We start from the raw sequence: 15,985 nt of genomic DNA on the forward strand, positions 1-15,985 counted from the left end.
TCCCCTGGTGCAATTTCAGGCCATTTCCTCAAGTCCATTGTTCACTTAAGAGTCCAGCACCCACCTCTCCACAACCTCCTTTCAGGTAGTTGTAGTGAGCAAGAAAGTCTCTCAGCTTCCTCTTCTCCAAACTAAACATTCCCAGCTTCCCTCATCTTCTCCTCAGAGAGCTCATTCTCCAGACCCTTCACCAGCTTGGTTGCCCTTCTCTGGACTCACTCCAGCACTTCAATATTTTCTTGTAGTGAGGGTCCCAGAACTGAACACAGTACTGGAGGTGCAGCCACACCACTGCAAGTACAGAGGCACCATCACTTCCCTTCTGCTGGCCATGCTATTCCTGATACAAGCCAGGATGCTGTTGGCCTTCTTGGCCACTTGGGCACATTTCTGGCTTATATTCACTCATCTGTCAACCAGCACCCCCAGAGCCTTTTCTTCTTGGCAGCTTTCCAGCCACTCCTCCCCAGACCTGTAGCCTTGCATGGGGTTGTTGTGACCAAAGTGCAGGATCTGGCACTTGGCCTTGTTAAACCTCATTTTATTGACCTTGGCCCACTGGTCCAGCCTGTCCAGGTGTCTTTATAGAACCTTCTTGCCCTTGAGCAGATCAACACTCCCACCCAACTTTGTGTCATCTGCAAAACAGAGAAGGACAGCTAAGATAGCAAGTGGAGCAGAGCACTGCATGAGGTTGTACCCCCCAGCTTTCTTAGCAGGCTTAATGGTAGAAATATTTACAGTGGGTCATGATGTTGCAACAGCTTGAAGATCCATACTGGGATTTTGCAAGTGGTAAATTAGTTGTTTTTTTTAAATCTAGATAACAAGCCTTCCAAGTGCTCTATTGAAAAAAAACCATTAAGTATGAAGATTTATGATGTTATTTTATAGTGTGTAACATCAGCTTTGCTCGTTTCTGTATGTGCATCGGGGCACTTTTGCCAAGGGGCAGGTGGTACAAAAACTCTGATTCTACCACACCAGCATATTCTCAATATTGTTCCCCTTCCTCCCCTCTGGAGAGCTGAATAAAAACACACATCTGATACTCTGTAGGGGCCAGAACCATCCAGCCTGTTATGAATTCAGAGTTAGATACAGAACCATCTTGCACCTGGTTTAATGTCCACCTCTGATCCTTTAGTATTTAAGTGTAAGTTCAGCCAAGCAGGTCCCACCCAGCTGGTAGTGGGATCCAAGGGCATTGTAGGTGGGTTCTCCAGGGAATTTAGTTGCTAGGAAGCGTCACCTCCTTAGTGAGCTCATGCAAATGGAGATTAATTTTTCCAGAGATTAGCAGTTTAGTCATGTTTGGGAGTTTTATGCAGAGATTAAAATACAAAGATTTTGCCTTGACACCTTGGAAGTTTATGGTCCAAATGACAAAACCTTTCAAGCTGTTCAAGGGGTGACCAGAAGCTTTTAACATGAGCAAATCACTCCAGTTTCCCATGCTTGTTTCAGAATTAGCTTGAAAACTTTTGGTTGAAGTCATGCCAAAAATCCAAAACAGCAACAAAGCAAGGGGGGAAAAAAGTCTCCCAGCAAACATTCAGCATGGAGAATATTGCCAAGCTTGGGACTGTTTGTGCCAAGTTTATAATCAGGCAGCAACAGGATCTTAGTAGGTAATGCTATCAACCCACAGCAAATGAGCCCTGCAGTGCAGGGAGTGAGGAATGCTGCAGAGAGAGGCAGGGCTCTTCCCTGCTGCCTGGCTTGCAAGATGTGCAAGACACAAATCACATCCAAGATTAAAAAAATTAGAGTCTGATTTCTGGGCAGCAGATACGGCTGTTTCTGTGGATAAGACTTAAGTTAAATGAATATATGTTATAGTGATAAATACCTTTATAGGTAGAGTTTAAGAAGTGTGGGTGGATATAGATTTTTCTCATCTGAGCATGCTGTATTTTGTAGGATAGCCACGATGCTGCTTTACTTGTAGAGATTTTGTGAAATACAGGAGGGTGGTTAATGTAATTCTCTCTACATTAATTCTGCCTCATCAATACTTCATGAATTTAATAGATGTTAGAGCTACAATCATTTGGGAGATTATTTTATCAGCCAAGCACAGTGGAGGTTGCTGAAACTAAATGGAGGACAGGATGCATGTGTGTGTGTGTGTGTGAGATAGGATGCTGAGGTATCAAGATTTAATTATTATGGGATTTGTTTTGGATATCTCTCTGTGCCTTTTTGTGAAACTTTATGTTGAGTGCTAAATATTTTGCATATAGACAAGTTGAGTCCTCAATAGGGGTATAGTATGGATCTCTAGGCATAAGTGTCTGTTTCCACCTCGTAGCATAAGTACACTTCTCTAGCTCTTCATTTCTCATTACGTCTCCCCCTCGCTTAAATGGTCACCTGGCACGAAAATAATGAAACTGCGTGTAAAGGAGCCTGAAGATGAGGAGAGATCTCACTGTGGATTACTAAAGCTGAATATTTTTGGACACGGAGTTATTTATATTAATCAGTTTTCTAAGCTCAAAGATAAAAGAAAGCCTGGGAAGCAATCCAGAAAAATCATGAAGGGAAACTAAAGAAGCTAGTGTGAAGATCATGCATTAGTGCATGTTTTGAGAATGCATGTGGTGCTGTGTCACAATACCCATTTCAAAATAAAGATGGAGATGAGTGGATCTTGAAGGCCAGTGCTCAGTACTGGGGGAGGTTCCTGCTTGATGTGTCACTTTTCATCAGCTGAGGTGGAAAGCTGTGTTGGGGAGCACTTCACATCATCCTGCAACAGCCCTGCTAGAAATGTATTCAAACAGTATTCAGTAAATAAATAATAAACAGTATTCATGGGCTTTAAGGGATGTCCCAGTCAGCCTGCACTCATCTGGGAGAGTCAGGTCTTCCCAAGACTCATTATCAGGGAAGTCACTGGCTATTTTTAGAAAATAACTGGAGAGTTTCAATTAAGGAGAAATTCGTATTCATATGGAAGGTATCACCCCAAAAACCTCAGGGGTTAGAGAGGTCTATACAATGTTCAAATAAACAGTGGTTTGTCCTTGTGACCTTTATATCTGTTCTCCTCCCACGTATAGGAATGTATCTAATTTATCTAGTCATATTGTTCCTATTGTTTTTAGGGAAGAGAAACTAATGAAAGATTCAACTGTGTAAATGTCATTCTTGCCCAGCCTATTTGGAATGATGAGACAGAGAGAAATCTGCTTTGAAATTTTCCCTCTAGCAAAAGCTTGAAGAGCCTTGAAGATTGTGTGCATCCTTGATCCTGTCATACAACAGCGGTAGTGAGAAATATAAAATCTACTAGCTGAATCTTCTAGGGTTCTCAATTTATGCTGAGAATCCTGCCTTTCTAGTCTTACAAGGTGGTATCTAATCCTGTAACAACCTTTCAGACTAAATATTTACTGACATAAGTTACACTATTTTTTTAAATCAAACTGCATTTCCTACCTTATATTTCATTGTTTTGCAAAAATCACAACTGAAGCAAGTGGCTTTAGAGAAAGAAGGCTAAAAGTAGAAAGATCATAAGAATTCTCAGATTCTTTGTAAAATTATTACTTTAAAAATGCATGAATCTTAGATGTGATCTGAAATGTTAAGTACTTTGGTCCCTGCTTAACAAACCTTCCCCTTCAAGTAGTTAAGATGCTAGTTAGAAAGAAGACCTATGGAAAGAAACTTCAACAATACACTTTGGAAACTGTATTTCAGGTAATTTCTTGTCTTCTTTTAATTAAAAGTCTATTTTTTTTTTCCAGTGGGTATTTACACCAAATTATAGTACAGGATACTTAAAGTTAGTGATTGTGTCAATGCCCCATTGCTGTAATGGGTGCTGAGTCTCATTAGCTGCAATCAGACTGAATTGTCACTTTGAAAATAATTTTGCTATGGTATTTTTTGGATGTACATGACACTTGAATTTGTTATCCATTCCCCACCTCCCCCGGCTAATTCTGCAATACCAGGGCATTAGTCACTCTCTGCAGGCATAATCCCCTTTCCCCCAAATTTCTTTCCATTTACATCCTTTGATGAGAAATATTTAGGCCACTACATGCCGTTATTCTTGTAAGACAGAGGATGATGCAAAGTCCATTACATGAAATTCTTCTCTTGGCTTTCTCCAAATACATCTGTAGATATATACAAAATATAGAGACTGACAGCTGATAGATGCTGTAAACTTCTCATTGTTTTGTACCATGGTGATTATGCCAAATGCATCAAAACACAGAAAAAAATCGTATGAGTGAAGTGGCTTTTTCATCTGGGAAGACTACAGAGCATACACAGACCTGTTTTTAGGTTATCTCATATGACCATGTCCTAAATGCCTTTGAAGGAGCCCAAGATAATTCCTTTTCCTTTTTAAAATGTTTTCCCCTTGATTTTTGCCCCATTGGCTGACTGTAATTACACAGGGAGGCTTAGTTTGAGTCTAACCACCAGCTTTCTTCTATGTCATTAGATGTTGGGGGATTAGACTGCACAGTTGTAAATGACACTATATAAGTTTGTTTTCTCTTTTAGATTAGAGTGTTTATAAATCAAGTGTTTGAGAAGAGAGAGTGAGCACTCCTCAAAGCTGACAAAGCAGGAGGACAGCTTGTGTTGAATTAAGGGGATGCTTGCAGCAGCCTTTTGCTCACCCCAAGGAAGTAAGAGCATGCTGAGGACACAGTCTTCATTGCTGGTGTAAAGTAGAGTTCTCACATGTTGACAGCAAAGTATTCATCATTTCTGTGCTGGTATGATGTGTGCCTTCCACATGTGCATCGTCCTCTGCATGTGGTGTAGATGTTATCCAGTTGTTTGTAGAAATTCTCCTGGTCATGTGTGTGGAATATTGTCAGTGACAGGGAATCTTACTCATAGCTGTGGCTCCTGTCTTGCTTTGAGCATTGTCACACAGGTTATGCACAGCCAAAGATGTAGCACCTTTTATCAAGTATCTCTTGCAGCAGTGTGCCAAAGGGCTTTTGTCACTGTTGCATAGTATGCAAGAGGCAGCCCACCTGGAGGACATTTCAGAAGGTGGATGATAGGCAGAGCTCTGAGGAAGGAGCTCTGTTTCCAGACAGATGTCCAAGCACTCGAACTGCTCACTGTGCACGGCCAAGGGTCTTAGAGAAGAGCTCACACTCAGATTGGTTTTGTTACTTTGCTTTTCCCATCAGTTTTAGGTCCCCAGACTTGCTTACACTTTTACCCACGCTTCTATGCATGTGTGGTTTTGGGTGAATATATGTAAGACCTGAGTTTTAAATTTTGTGGGAAGCATAGACCTGTTACTCTGGTGTTGCAAGACCCCTCTCACAGCACTTTTAAGTTTTCAGAAATCGAAAGACAATCATGTTTTTCCCTTGAGGCCTACATTTGAGATGTCATTGAAAGTTGTGTATTGCTGGGGACTTCTAGTTGCTGTATTAAATATTTCTGTTGCTTAATATCAAAAGTTTCTATTTCTGTATTAGGTTTTTTCCTTAGTTATACTTCTGATTAAAGAAACAAAAAGTTTCTAAGTGGTGACTTTTAACCATCTCTCTTTCTCTAAAAAACTTCCTCAATACTATGGAAAGACCAGTACTCTTCTGGGCACTGTTCTGCTTGAGCAGGAGCTGTAAGAGTGGTGTTCTGGAGAGAATTTCTGTGTTAAATTATTTCTGCTGTTTCACTTCCACTTTTACCAATAATTCTCATGGTAATTTTTTCCCCAGAATATTTCTCCTCTTTTTGAAGCTACCCATGAATTCAGTCAATGTCTTGCTATCTTCTTTTTCTTTTGGATCTCTTCCATCTGGGATGAATTCCAGGAGCTTTAAGGTCTATCTCTACACTTTTCTGGGTTGCAGATGCCTCCCAGACAAGAACTTTCCTTATTTGAAGAAAGGAAATGGGGGAGGGGGATTTTATTATTTTTATTTTGTTTTTTATTTTATATTTTTTTTATTTATATATAACTATATAACACAAATATATAAACCTCTTCAGTTCCACAATGGAGGAGGAAAACACCCTAGGCACAGCTGGCAATTAGTTGTATGGTTTCTTCAGGTTGATAACCAGCTCTGGTAGAAATCTGTTCTTTGTCAGACAGTTCTCTAATGATATTGAACAGGGAGAGCAGCAAATTTAACATGCTTTGCAATTCAAGGTCTGTTGGAGCACTAGAAAAGTGAAAATCTGAGAGAAATCCCCTTAGAGCTTCCTTTGTCTGTTTGTGACTTGTCCTTTCTTGTACCTAACCAGTTTGAATACAGGTTATTTGTCCCAGGCTCATCTGTGTCAGTGGAGTGTGAAGAGACCTTTTTTAATTTTCTCCCTCCTTTCATTTTTTTTGAAACCCAGAAAGTATCAGCAAAATAGCAGGTGGTACAGAAGCTGAAATCATGGCAGTCCACACAGTGTGTCAGTGTAGTTGTAGCAGAAATAGGCATCAACTGGTAAGTGACTCACAAAAGGTACTTCTGTGGTTATTTGGCTGGTAATGCTGTATGTTTACTGTGTCAAAAAGCTTGACTGTAGCTTAAGACACCCCTCAATCTGCAATTAAGCTTTCTGCAATTTACAGAAGTAATTCCTTCTGCTAAGGTGTACAGTTTTTCCTACAAGAGTCTGGAAACATCTAAGCCATCCAAATCCATTAGTTAACTTTTATGTTCCTAATCTTATGATTGAACAAAAACTTTAAAAATAGGATTCTCCAATGGAACCCAGCTAAACCTTTTGGAAAAGCTGTGAAAGTGTCAGACAGCTCACAAATACCAGAGACTGACGCTGCAGATTATTTAAATCTATATGACATCATCAGCGGATAATTTACAAACCCCACTTAATATGTAAATATATTCAGTAACCAGTAGAAGGCTTTTATATATGTGACAAATCATATTTTTGTGTGCTGTAAGTCATCTCACCTGCATTATGTTTGTTCTGGGTGGGAAACTGTCCTACTGTGACTGGGAGCTACGCCAGGGAGCTCATCCTCAAATTGCCACAGCTGTGATTTTTAGACACAGCCTCCTAAGGCTTCTTTAACCTTTCAGAGCTTCCTGTTTCTTTGTTGATCTTTCCAGGTCTAAGGTAATTTTAGTGACATCTCAGCAATTAGATTAGGCACAGACAACTTCCTTGTAAAATTGCCTGAGCAGGTCTTTTGGTAAATGGAAATGAGCTTGTTTTGTCTCAGGGGCATTTGGCAGGATAGTTATACTGGACTTCAGCAGTGCAAATAGGTAAACAGTTAAACTTCACAAATCTGCTCAGGTGCTTGGTTGAGTTTCTATATGTGTGTTTCTCATGGCCATACGTGTCATATTCATGGTTTCTGCTGCAATCTATGCATCATTTGCTCTGGAAAATCATGATTTTAAGTAAACAGACTGATTAAGCACTTATATCCCTCATACCACAGATGCACCAATGTTAGGTGGATTCACATTGATTTGTCCCATGTCTGTCTCAGTTATGTATTTTAAAACTGTTTTAATCTCTGAACATTCAGAGGTTCTTAAGACAAAGGGAAAGAGAGGACAGTTGAAGATTTCACACAACTTGGGAATCACCTTTGTGAGAATCTTTCCAAATATGCCTGCAAACTGTATAAACCAATTACTTTTTCATGCAAGGTTTGTACTGATTTAGTGCTTCATGACACATCCTGCTAGGTCTTTGTGCAGAACAAACCACAGTAACCTCCTGTCCCTTCCCCCGAAAACCTCATCGCTTTCTACCCGCCTGTGTCTGATGCCCCTGCAGCTATGCCTGTAAACACAAATGCAAATTTCAACATCATTTCTCAGGCTTTTTCCTCTTCATTTCACACAGCACAGAGAACACAGAGTGCCCCTGTCCGCACACAGACATACGCTTACGTTTCCAACTAATAATCTGATTGCTAAAAAATACCCATGGGTAATAAGTACTGTATATGTAGTTAATCGATTTAAAATTAAATGCCACTGGTGCTAGGTCACACTAGGTTTTGCTGTGCCTTTGAGAAAGCCCCTGTTTTAGTGAAAACTGTCTCTGACAAGGGATATTGTTTCTTTGTGAGAAACAGAAGAGGAGCAGAGTTTGCACTTTTCACAAAGCACGCTGTAAATTTTATTGTTATGTGTCCATCTAGATCATGGGGTTTCTGTGTTGAGTTTAAGAAAGCAGCCCTGCAGTGTAAGGAGATGGGTGTATCTTATGTGCAGCAAAAGGAGCTGGTGTGCCAGCAGTCTTGTGGGTGAGATAGGAACATCATCTCCAGCTTCCAAGTCCACAGTCCTCATTATTAGATGATTCTGCCTGCTAGGCAGACAGATTACTTCATATTTTCATTCATTAATGATTTATCAGACAGCTCCTTCCCTAAAGGCTCATCTCTTCTGTTATATTCCCAGCCCACACGCAACCAGCAACATGTAGCTGCCAGCTGGCACTCTGGCATTAGGAGTGCAAGCTGCCAGCCCTTTCTGCATCTCCTGCATCCCCCTCCTCTTCTCCCTTCCCAGCTGCTCTGCTCACCTGCCCGCTCCTTGGTGTCTTAGATTGCACCAGAGCCTCCAAATCTCCACGTGTCCTGATCTATCCTGTCTCTCCAGTCAGGCGCTTAATGTGCTTTTGCTAACTATAATCTGAAAAAAAGAGGGAGAGAGGTGAGGTACCCCCACTTGTAATGCAGCAACGTTTTTGGGTTTGTTATGGAAACAGTCACAGTTTGGTGTCAGGTTATGCTCAGTGGTGACTTACATTTTAGTACCACGTAAGAAATAGTGCAGACGAGGGAGTGCTGGGGAGAAAATGAGTGAGCTGTGTCTGTGAGCAGGAAGGTGTGGGTTGGCTTCAGTTTCAGGTTTTGCTATCAGATGCTTGGCACGGCAGCTCTTTTGAAATCCCTTTGCAGTTGTCTGTGTGAGAGAGTGATTTTTATCACATCACTAAAGATTAACTCTATTCTTGTTCTCTGTTCTGCTCCCAGAAATCAGGCATGCTCTGAGGTTTGGGAAACGGAGTTCAAATGAAATCTCATGGTGAAAGGGGAAAAATCCAGAATTGTTTACTACACTGCAGCTCATCCACTTCAGGTGGGTTGTGACCAAGTACAACAAGAGAACAAAGGCTGTAGGATGGGGGGGAAAAGGTAGTAGGTAGGAGAGAAAGAATAAATGAAGCTCCCTTGAGTAATTTATACATGAATGTGTAACTCCTGAGTGCTTAATCTACTCTTGGCAAGTGGTTACTGATAACTAATTTTCTCTCTTCCCTCTCCCACACCCTCTCAGCATCTTCAGAAAGGGCATGTGGCAGGAATAAAAAATCTCATTATTTTAGCAGGCTACAGTGGAAATCATGGATTAAAATTGCTGTAGATGCTCAGCAGAGAGAATCTGTTCCTAGGATACTTTTTTGAGACCTTCCTGAATTATTCAGGTGCCTCCAGATACTCCTTTGGCATAACTCTTTTAAGTAAACCAAAGATAAAGACTTCAGACTCCATCAAGCAGCCTCATTGCTGCCACAGCTTGAAGACAACCAGAGCCTGATACTGAGCAAGCTCAGGATTTGGGAGAAGTCTGGATCGAAACCCAGACTCAATTATCTTTACGCTAGGTCTCTGAGCTGGAGCTTTGTGCTGCTGTTTTAAAGAGAGAGCTTCAAGGAGAAGGAAAGTTCAGGCTGACATGCACAGTGGTGCAGAACAACAACTGTTCTGTTGAATGCCACAAGACTGGTCAATTTGGAGGCCTATGGCTTTGAAGGGAAGAGTGGTGGGTGAGAACAGCAGGTGCTTGTGTGCTTTGGAAAGCCTGGTGTCTGGAAAACCAGTGGCAACTCTGAAGGAGTGGAACTCTTGCTGCTTCTCCATGTCCTCCCTGTTCCAGCCAGAGCAGGCTCCAGGGCTCCCATGGGGTGAATGGTAGGTTGTGGCAAGGCTGTGCTCACACAGGCCCAGAAAAAAATTCATTGTGTGGTAACTCAGGTCAGAACAGAGGGAAAACCAAGAAGAAACTACAAGTAATTGATTTCAAGGGGTGGTTTGTGAGCAGAACAGGGAGTTTGATACTGCAGGTCCCCAGACCAAAGACCCAGCCCATTGGTTAATGCAAGACTGATCCATCCCAGAACCATGGATGAAAGCAGCAGCAAAGGTGGAGAAAGCACTTTCATGCATTATCAGTTGTGTCAAAACATCTTCCATCTCTCTCGGTAAAGCCTGCCAAACCTGGCACATGACTGTCACCAGAACTAAGACTTTGTTTGCCCTAGGAAGTTGCCATCAGTAAAGCCAAGTGGAAATTTACAGCACCTGACTACTTCATAAGAGTTCCTTATGTTTGGAGTATGTTACCTCATACATTGCATGCATTAAGTGTGCAAGAAATTGTTGTAACATAAAGAGCGTGGACTCATTTCTAATGCAGCAGGTCTAAGTGTGACCTGACAGAATCACAAGTTGTTGTGATTAGAAAGGTCCCCTGGAGGTCATCTGGTCCAAATCCCTTGCTCAAAGCAGGGTCAGTTTAAAGTTGGTATCTCAGGGCCATGTCTGGTTGGGTTTTGAGTATCTCCAGCAATGGAGGCTCCACAGCCTCTCTGGGCAACCTGTTAGAATGTTGAACACCATCACAATAAAAAAGAAATGTTTTTTTTTTCCTTGAGTTTAAATAGCATTTTCTGTATTTTGTGCCCACTGCCTCTTGTCCTGTTACTGTGCACCACTGAGAGGTCTTGCCTTGTGGTTTTTTCTGCCTCCCTTCAGGTGTCCAGACACATTAGTAAGATGCCCCTGAGATCAACAGTCCCAGCTCTCTCAACCTTTCCTGATAGGAGAGCTGCTCCAAACTCTTAGCCATCTTTGAGGCCCTTTGCTGGACTGCCATCGATAACTTCATGTTTCTTCTGTACTGGGGTGCCCCAAAATTTCAGGGACCCCCAAACTGGATCCAGTACTCCAGATGTGACTCACCAGTGCTGTGTAAAGGGCACCTTTCTGAACCTGCTGGAAGTACTGTTTCTAATGCAGGCCAGGACACTTGTGGCTTTCTTTTCTTTAAAGGAACATTGCTGGCTCATGTTCAGGTCCACTGGGGCATCCAGATTTTCTCCTGCAGATCTGATAGCTGGTCAGTCCTCAAAGTGTACACTCCAGCACAAGGTTATTTCTTCCGAAGTGCAGGATTTTGCATTTCCCTTTGTTTCTCCAGCCTGTCCAGGTACCTGTGAATGGCAGCAAAACCATCTGGTGTATCAACTCCTCCTCCCAAACCTTGTAAGGATGCACTGTCTGCTATCATACAGATCATTAATTAAGAGGTTAAACAGTATCAGCCCCAGTATCAGCTGTACACTACTTACAAATCCTCCATCCAGCAGCAGGTCCACATTTTCCCTGTTCTTTTTTTTTGCTGCTGATATACCTGTGAAAACCCTCTTGCTGCTTTTGACAGCCCTCACTGGACTCTGGCTTTCCTAACTCTATCTGATCCTGTGTCCGTCTCTTTCATGCTTCCATTTCATATTTAAGTTTAGTCAGGAGCTCCTTGTTCATCCATGTGGGCCTCCTGTTTCCTGTGCTGACTCCCAGTATACATGCGGTTATCCTTGAAAATCAAGTAGCTCCTCTGGACTATATCCCACAAGATTATTCTAAGCAGATGCTTGAAGGCCAAAGGCTCTCCTGAAGTCCAGGTTTGTGACCCCACTTCTTGGGAAAAAGACCATCCACCATCTCATGGTCACTGCAGCCCATGCTAACCCTGACCTGCACATCTCCTGATCTTTGGATATGTAAGGACCAGTACATCATTTCACATTGTCAACTGTTTTGCCGCTTATGTGAGGAAGTTACTATCAAGACTTTTCAGGAATATCCTGGATTGCTTCAGCCCTGCTGATTCAGGTTGGAATTTTCAGCTTTTTTCTCATGTTTAACTTATCCATGGCTACTGTTCCTTTGTGCAACTTATTCGGTCACTTTACATGATTAAACTTTTGAACCCCGTGCTGAAACTATGTTCTGTAGAAAGCCATTTGCAAAAGAAGACTAACTGAGGATTGTACCAAAATAAAACATGTAATCCACCTAATGTGGTGGGTTTTATTTCCTCCCCTTTTCTCACGCTTAAATGTAAAATAAGCATTATACTGTAGGAACCAGGCGAAGACTAATTTGCCTCATTTGAATGTGAAAAGGAGCCCACATCCTTCCTGTGCCCTGCAAAGAATGCAAAAAGACTTTACAGAGAAAACAGATGTACTAATATGTATCACTTGTTGGGGGCAGGGGGAATCCAGGATGTTGCCATTGAAGTAATGCTGAACTTGCAAGAAAACAAAAGCCCTAGTATATAAAATATAGTGCTGGGTAACTCACAAAGTTGGGACCGTTTTCTTTCACTTACATTTATGCTCATAGCATCTGAAAAACTCCTCTGAAAAAAAATATCTACAAAAGAAAACATGTACCCTCATTCTTCATTCTCAAGAAAATCTTCACTGAAGATGGTTAAGCACCCAAATGCAAACAAAAAGCAGATGCTCCAGCCCAGCCTTAGGCAAAACTTCTGCATTTCAGAATCAATGTTGCCTTGCCAGAAAAGTACAGTGCTTGCATCATAAACAATACAAACATAACTTTTTTAATTATCCTGTGACTTTATTTATATTTTTCTCTCCCGTGTGTCTCTGAAATATAAATATGAGTCAGTGCTATCAGCTCAGGAAAAATACAAGGTATAGCAGGCGTGACATTAAAGGTTTTAATGTTTTTGAATGGTTTAATATCTTTTGTGCTGGAGCAGCATGAAAGATGGAGAACAAATGAACTCTACTTGCTATTTCAACAGCTATGCAATCCAGCTCCAGAGTACTGTCCTTTCCTAACCCACCTGTTTATCCTTTTCCAAGAACTCTGGCAGTGAGCAGTCAGCACTGATCACTCATCTTGTGAACTGCTGGTGTTCAAAAGTCTCCAAATTCTCTAACCTGCCTGATGCAAATTAGGCCCTGAAGCAGTACAGAGCCTCTTGCCAGCTTTTAGCTTGCCAGCAGGAAGCAGTTCTGTGTGGCCATTTGTAGCTTGTTATATAGGTGTATTGTTGGTTGCATTAATAAATGGGGTAAGTTTAAGAAAATGCTTGAATGTTTCCTCTTAAAAAGCTACTTCAGACTTCCTGAATTAAAAATTGGTTTTGAAAAAGCAGAGAAGAGAAATGTAGCAGTCTGTCAGGTTGGTTTGTTCAGCAGTGGGTGATGGGTAACATCCATGGATAGGTGCAGCACTCTGTGAAGGCCTTCTACTGTTTCCCTAAAGGAACACAATGGCCATTTTCTTAAAGTCTGCAGTTCTGAGGGTCAGGATCACAACAAAGAACCTTCAGAAATTGATACTTCCTGCTTGAAGTACTGTTTGCATCTTCAGAAAGTGTTCTTAATTCACTGGAGCTTTAAAACAACGGCATTGACACACAAAAATCCAGGCTCAGTAACCTTGAAGCAATAAATTTTAAGCCCACTTAACTAAATCACTTAGAAAGATGTGAGTGCAGTACAACAGCTCAAGGTGTTTGAATTGCAGCTTAGCTACAGGCATGTTTTGTAGGGTCATGGTAAATAAAATGGCCTTGAACTACTATCTGTGTTTTGGAACAAACATCTTAATGCAGCACACTGCAGAGGAAGGAAGCAGAATAGAAATTAGACCACTTTCCTTTTCTGCATTATTTCTTGTAAGTGCAGTCTTCTTACGTATGGAATACACATTTCCTGTTGTAAAAATATTGGAATAACCTGCAGTAGCCAAACAACTGATAACTTATGGCCACTGAAAATTGAAGCCATATCAGATCTGTTTAGAGGGAAGTGTTCAAAGCATGGGGATGATCAGATCTCTTATGCTCTGGAAAGATGGTGAGTGTAGAGTACATAATAACTTCTGTGACTGTCATAACAACTGTAGCTTTGCATTATGGAAGTAATGACAAGCTTCATACAAATGCCAGTGTGAGTTATGAGGGTCTTCGGTTCCTACTTTTTGTTTTGTGTCATCCATGCATTTAGACAAAATCATTTGGATGTCTTATCCTCTCATTGCCATGTGCCTTTTCCATGCACCTAATATTCAGGTGCTTAATTTCTATCTGCCTACAGTAATAGTGATTGTCTTATAGCACCACTAAGTCCCAGATGCTGTAACTGCACTGTTGCTACACTGTCATAGCAGCCATAGAGGTGGGAATCCAATAATAGAATCATCAGTCACAGGATGGTTTGGGTTGGAAGAACGTTTAAAGGTTATCTAGTCTAACACCTTTGCCCTGGAAAGGGACATCTTCCAGTAGAGCAGGTTACTCAGTGCTGAGTAACGTTTCCAGCCTGACATTAAATATTTACAATGATGGGGCATACATCTTTTCTGGGCAGTCTGTTCCAATGTTTCACCACCCTTATCACAAAAAATTTTCTTTCTGTGTCCAACCCAAATCCACCTTCTTCCTAGGTTCAGTCACTACAAGCCCTAGTAAAAGTCTCTTTCTTATAGGCCCCCTTTAGATATTAAAAGACTTCAACAAAGTCTTCCCAGAGCCTGCCCTTCTCTAAGGTGAACAGCTCCAATTGTCTCTGTCTTGAACGTCTCCAATTTTCTCAGCTTTTCTTCATAGAAGAGGTGTTCCATCCCTCTGGTCATTTCATGGACCTCCTCTGGACCTGCTCTGACACATCCAAAATCTTGGTGAGGACCTCAGAACAGGATGCAGTACGCCAGATGGGGTCTCACAAGAGCAGAGTAGAGGGGCAGAATCATGTCTCTTGAACTGCTGGTCACACTTCTTTTGATGCGGCCCAGGATATGGTTGTCTGCCTGTGCTTCAAGCACCCATTGCTGGCTTGTGTGTAGCTTTTCATCCACCAGTACCCCCAGGTCCTCTGCAGGGCTTCTCTCAATCCCTTCATCCAATGATCTGTATAGGTACTAGTGATTGCCCCAACCCGGGAACAGGGCCTTGCACTTGGCCTTGTACTTCACAGGGGCACATTCCTCAAGTTCTCTCAAAGTCCCTCTGAGTGGCATCACTTTTCTCAAGTGTGCCAGCTGTACCACTCAACTTGGTGTCATCTACAAACTTGCTGAGGGTCCATTCAATGCTATTCTCTGTGTCATTGATAAAGATACTGAACAGTATCAGTTCCAATACCAGTCTCCTGAGGGACACCACCTGTTGCTGATCTCCATTTGGACACTGAGCCATTGACTGCAATTCTTTGGATATGGCTATCCAATTGATTCCTTATCCACTGAACATGTCATCCATCAAATCTATATCTCTCCATTTTAGAGACAAGAATGTTGTATGGGATCACATCAAAGAACTTGAAAGAGTCGAGGTAGATAGTAAACTTTTATTTTGGTTCCTAGTATTAGAAAAGTGTTTTAGCCATACTTATGCATTTTCACAAATGCTTTAAAAATGTAACACAACAGTGTGAGAAATTCATGAACTTCCTCAAAACATTAACTTTTATTTTTGATCAGTCCTCTGATTATTGTTTTGTCCTCTAGCAATCCCAGAGTTTTCTTTCTGGGTGGGTAAGCAAGGAACATGACAGCACATGCTGCAGAGACTAAAGTATTTGATCATTCCCTATGACTGGTGGTCTTAAAGCCCTTATTTCCTGAGCATCACAACCTTTATGCATGTCCCACCATAGCTGAAAAGGTCATGTAGCATCTGCTGATCAACCAAACTGTGCACCAGAGTTTGTGGCCACATTCTGGGAGCAAGTCACATAAAGCATGGGAGATAAGAAAGGACAAAAACCTGTTTTTTCTTTCTGTAGGGGTGGTTTGATGGTCTACGTGATCACACTTCTCTCAGAGACCATGATTCTTATGGATATTCAAAATGGTAATTTTTATCTGTGCATCTTGGTCAGATAGCATATATGGATTTTTATTATGGTAGAGTGACCCATACAAGTAGCTACAGAAAAG

General features: G+C 41.5%; 1 protein-coding gene across 7 annotated transcripts in view; it reads left to right on the forward strand.

Annotated features, from left to right (window-relative positions):
- FYN (FYN proto-oncogene, Src family tyrosine kinase) overlaps nucleotides 1–15,985 on the forward strand; it is a 140,241-nt gene that overhangs the window by 63,685 nt on the left and 60,571 nt on the right. Inside the window, exon 3 of one of the 7 annotated variants that reach the window (XM_030447633.1) lies at nucleotides 8,972–9,077. The exons of the other annotated variants lie outside the window; for them this stretch is intronic. The gene's annotated coding sequence lies outside the window, so the exon portion shown is untranslated. The remainder of the gene's footprint in view (nucleotides 1–8,971; nucleotides 9,078–15,985) is intronic. 7 annotated transcript variants of the gene reach the window in all.

Source organism: Calypte anna, chromosome 3 (genome assembly GCF_003957555.1).
Source record: "Calypte anna isolate BGI_N300 chromosome 3, bCalAnn1_v1.p, whole genome shotgun sequence".
Taxonomy (NCBI): Eukaryota; Metazoa; Chordata; class Aves; order Apodiformes; family Trochilidae; genus Calypte; species Calypte anna.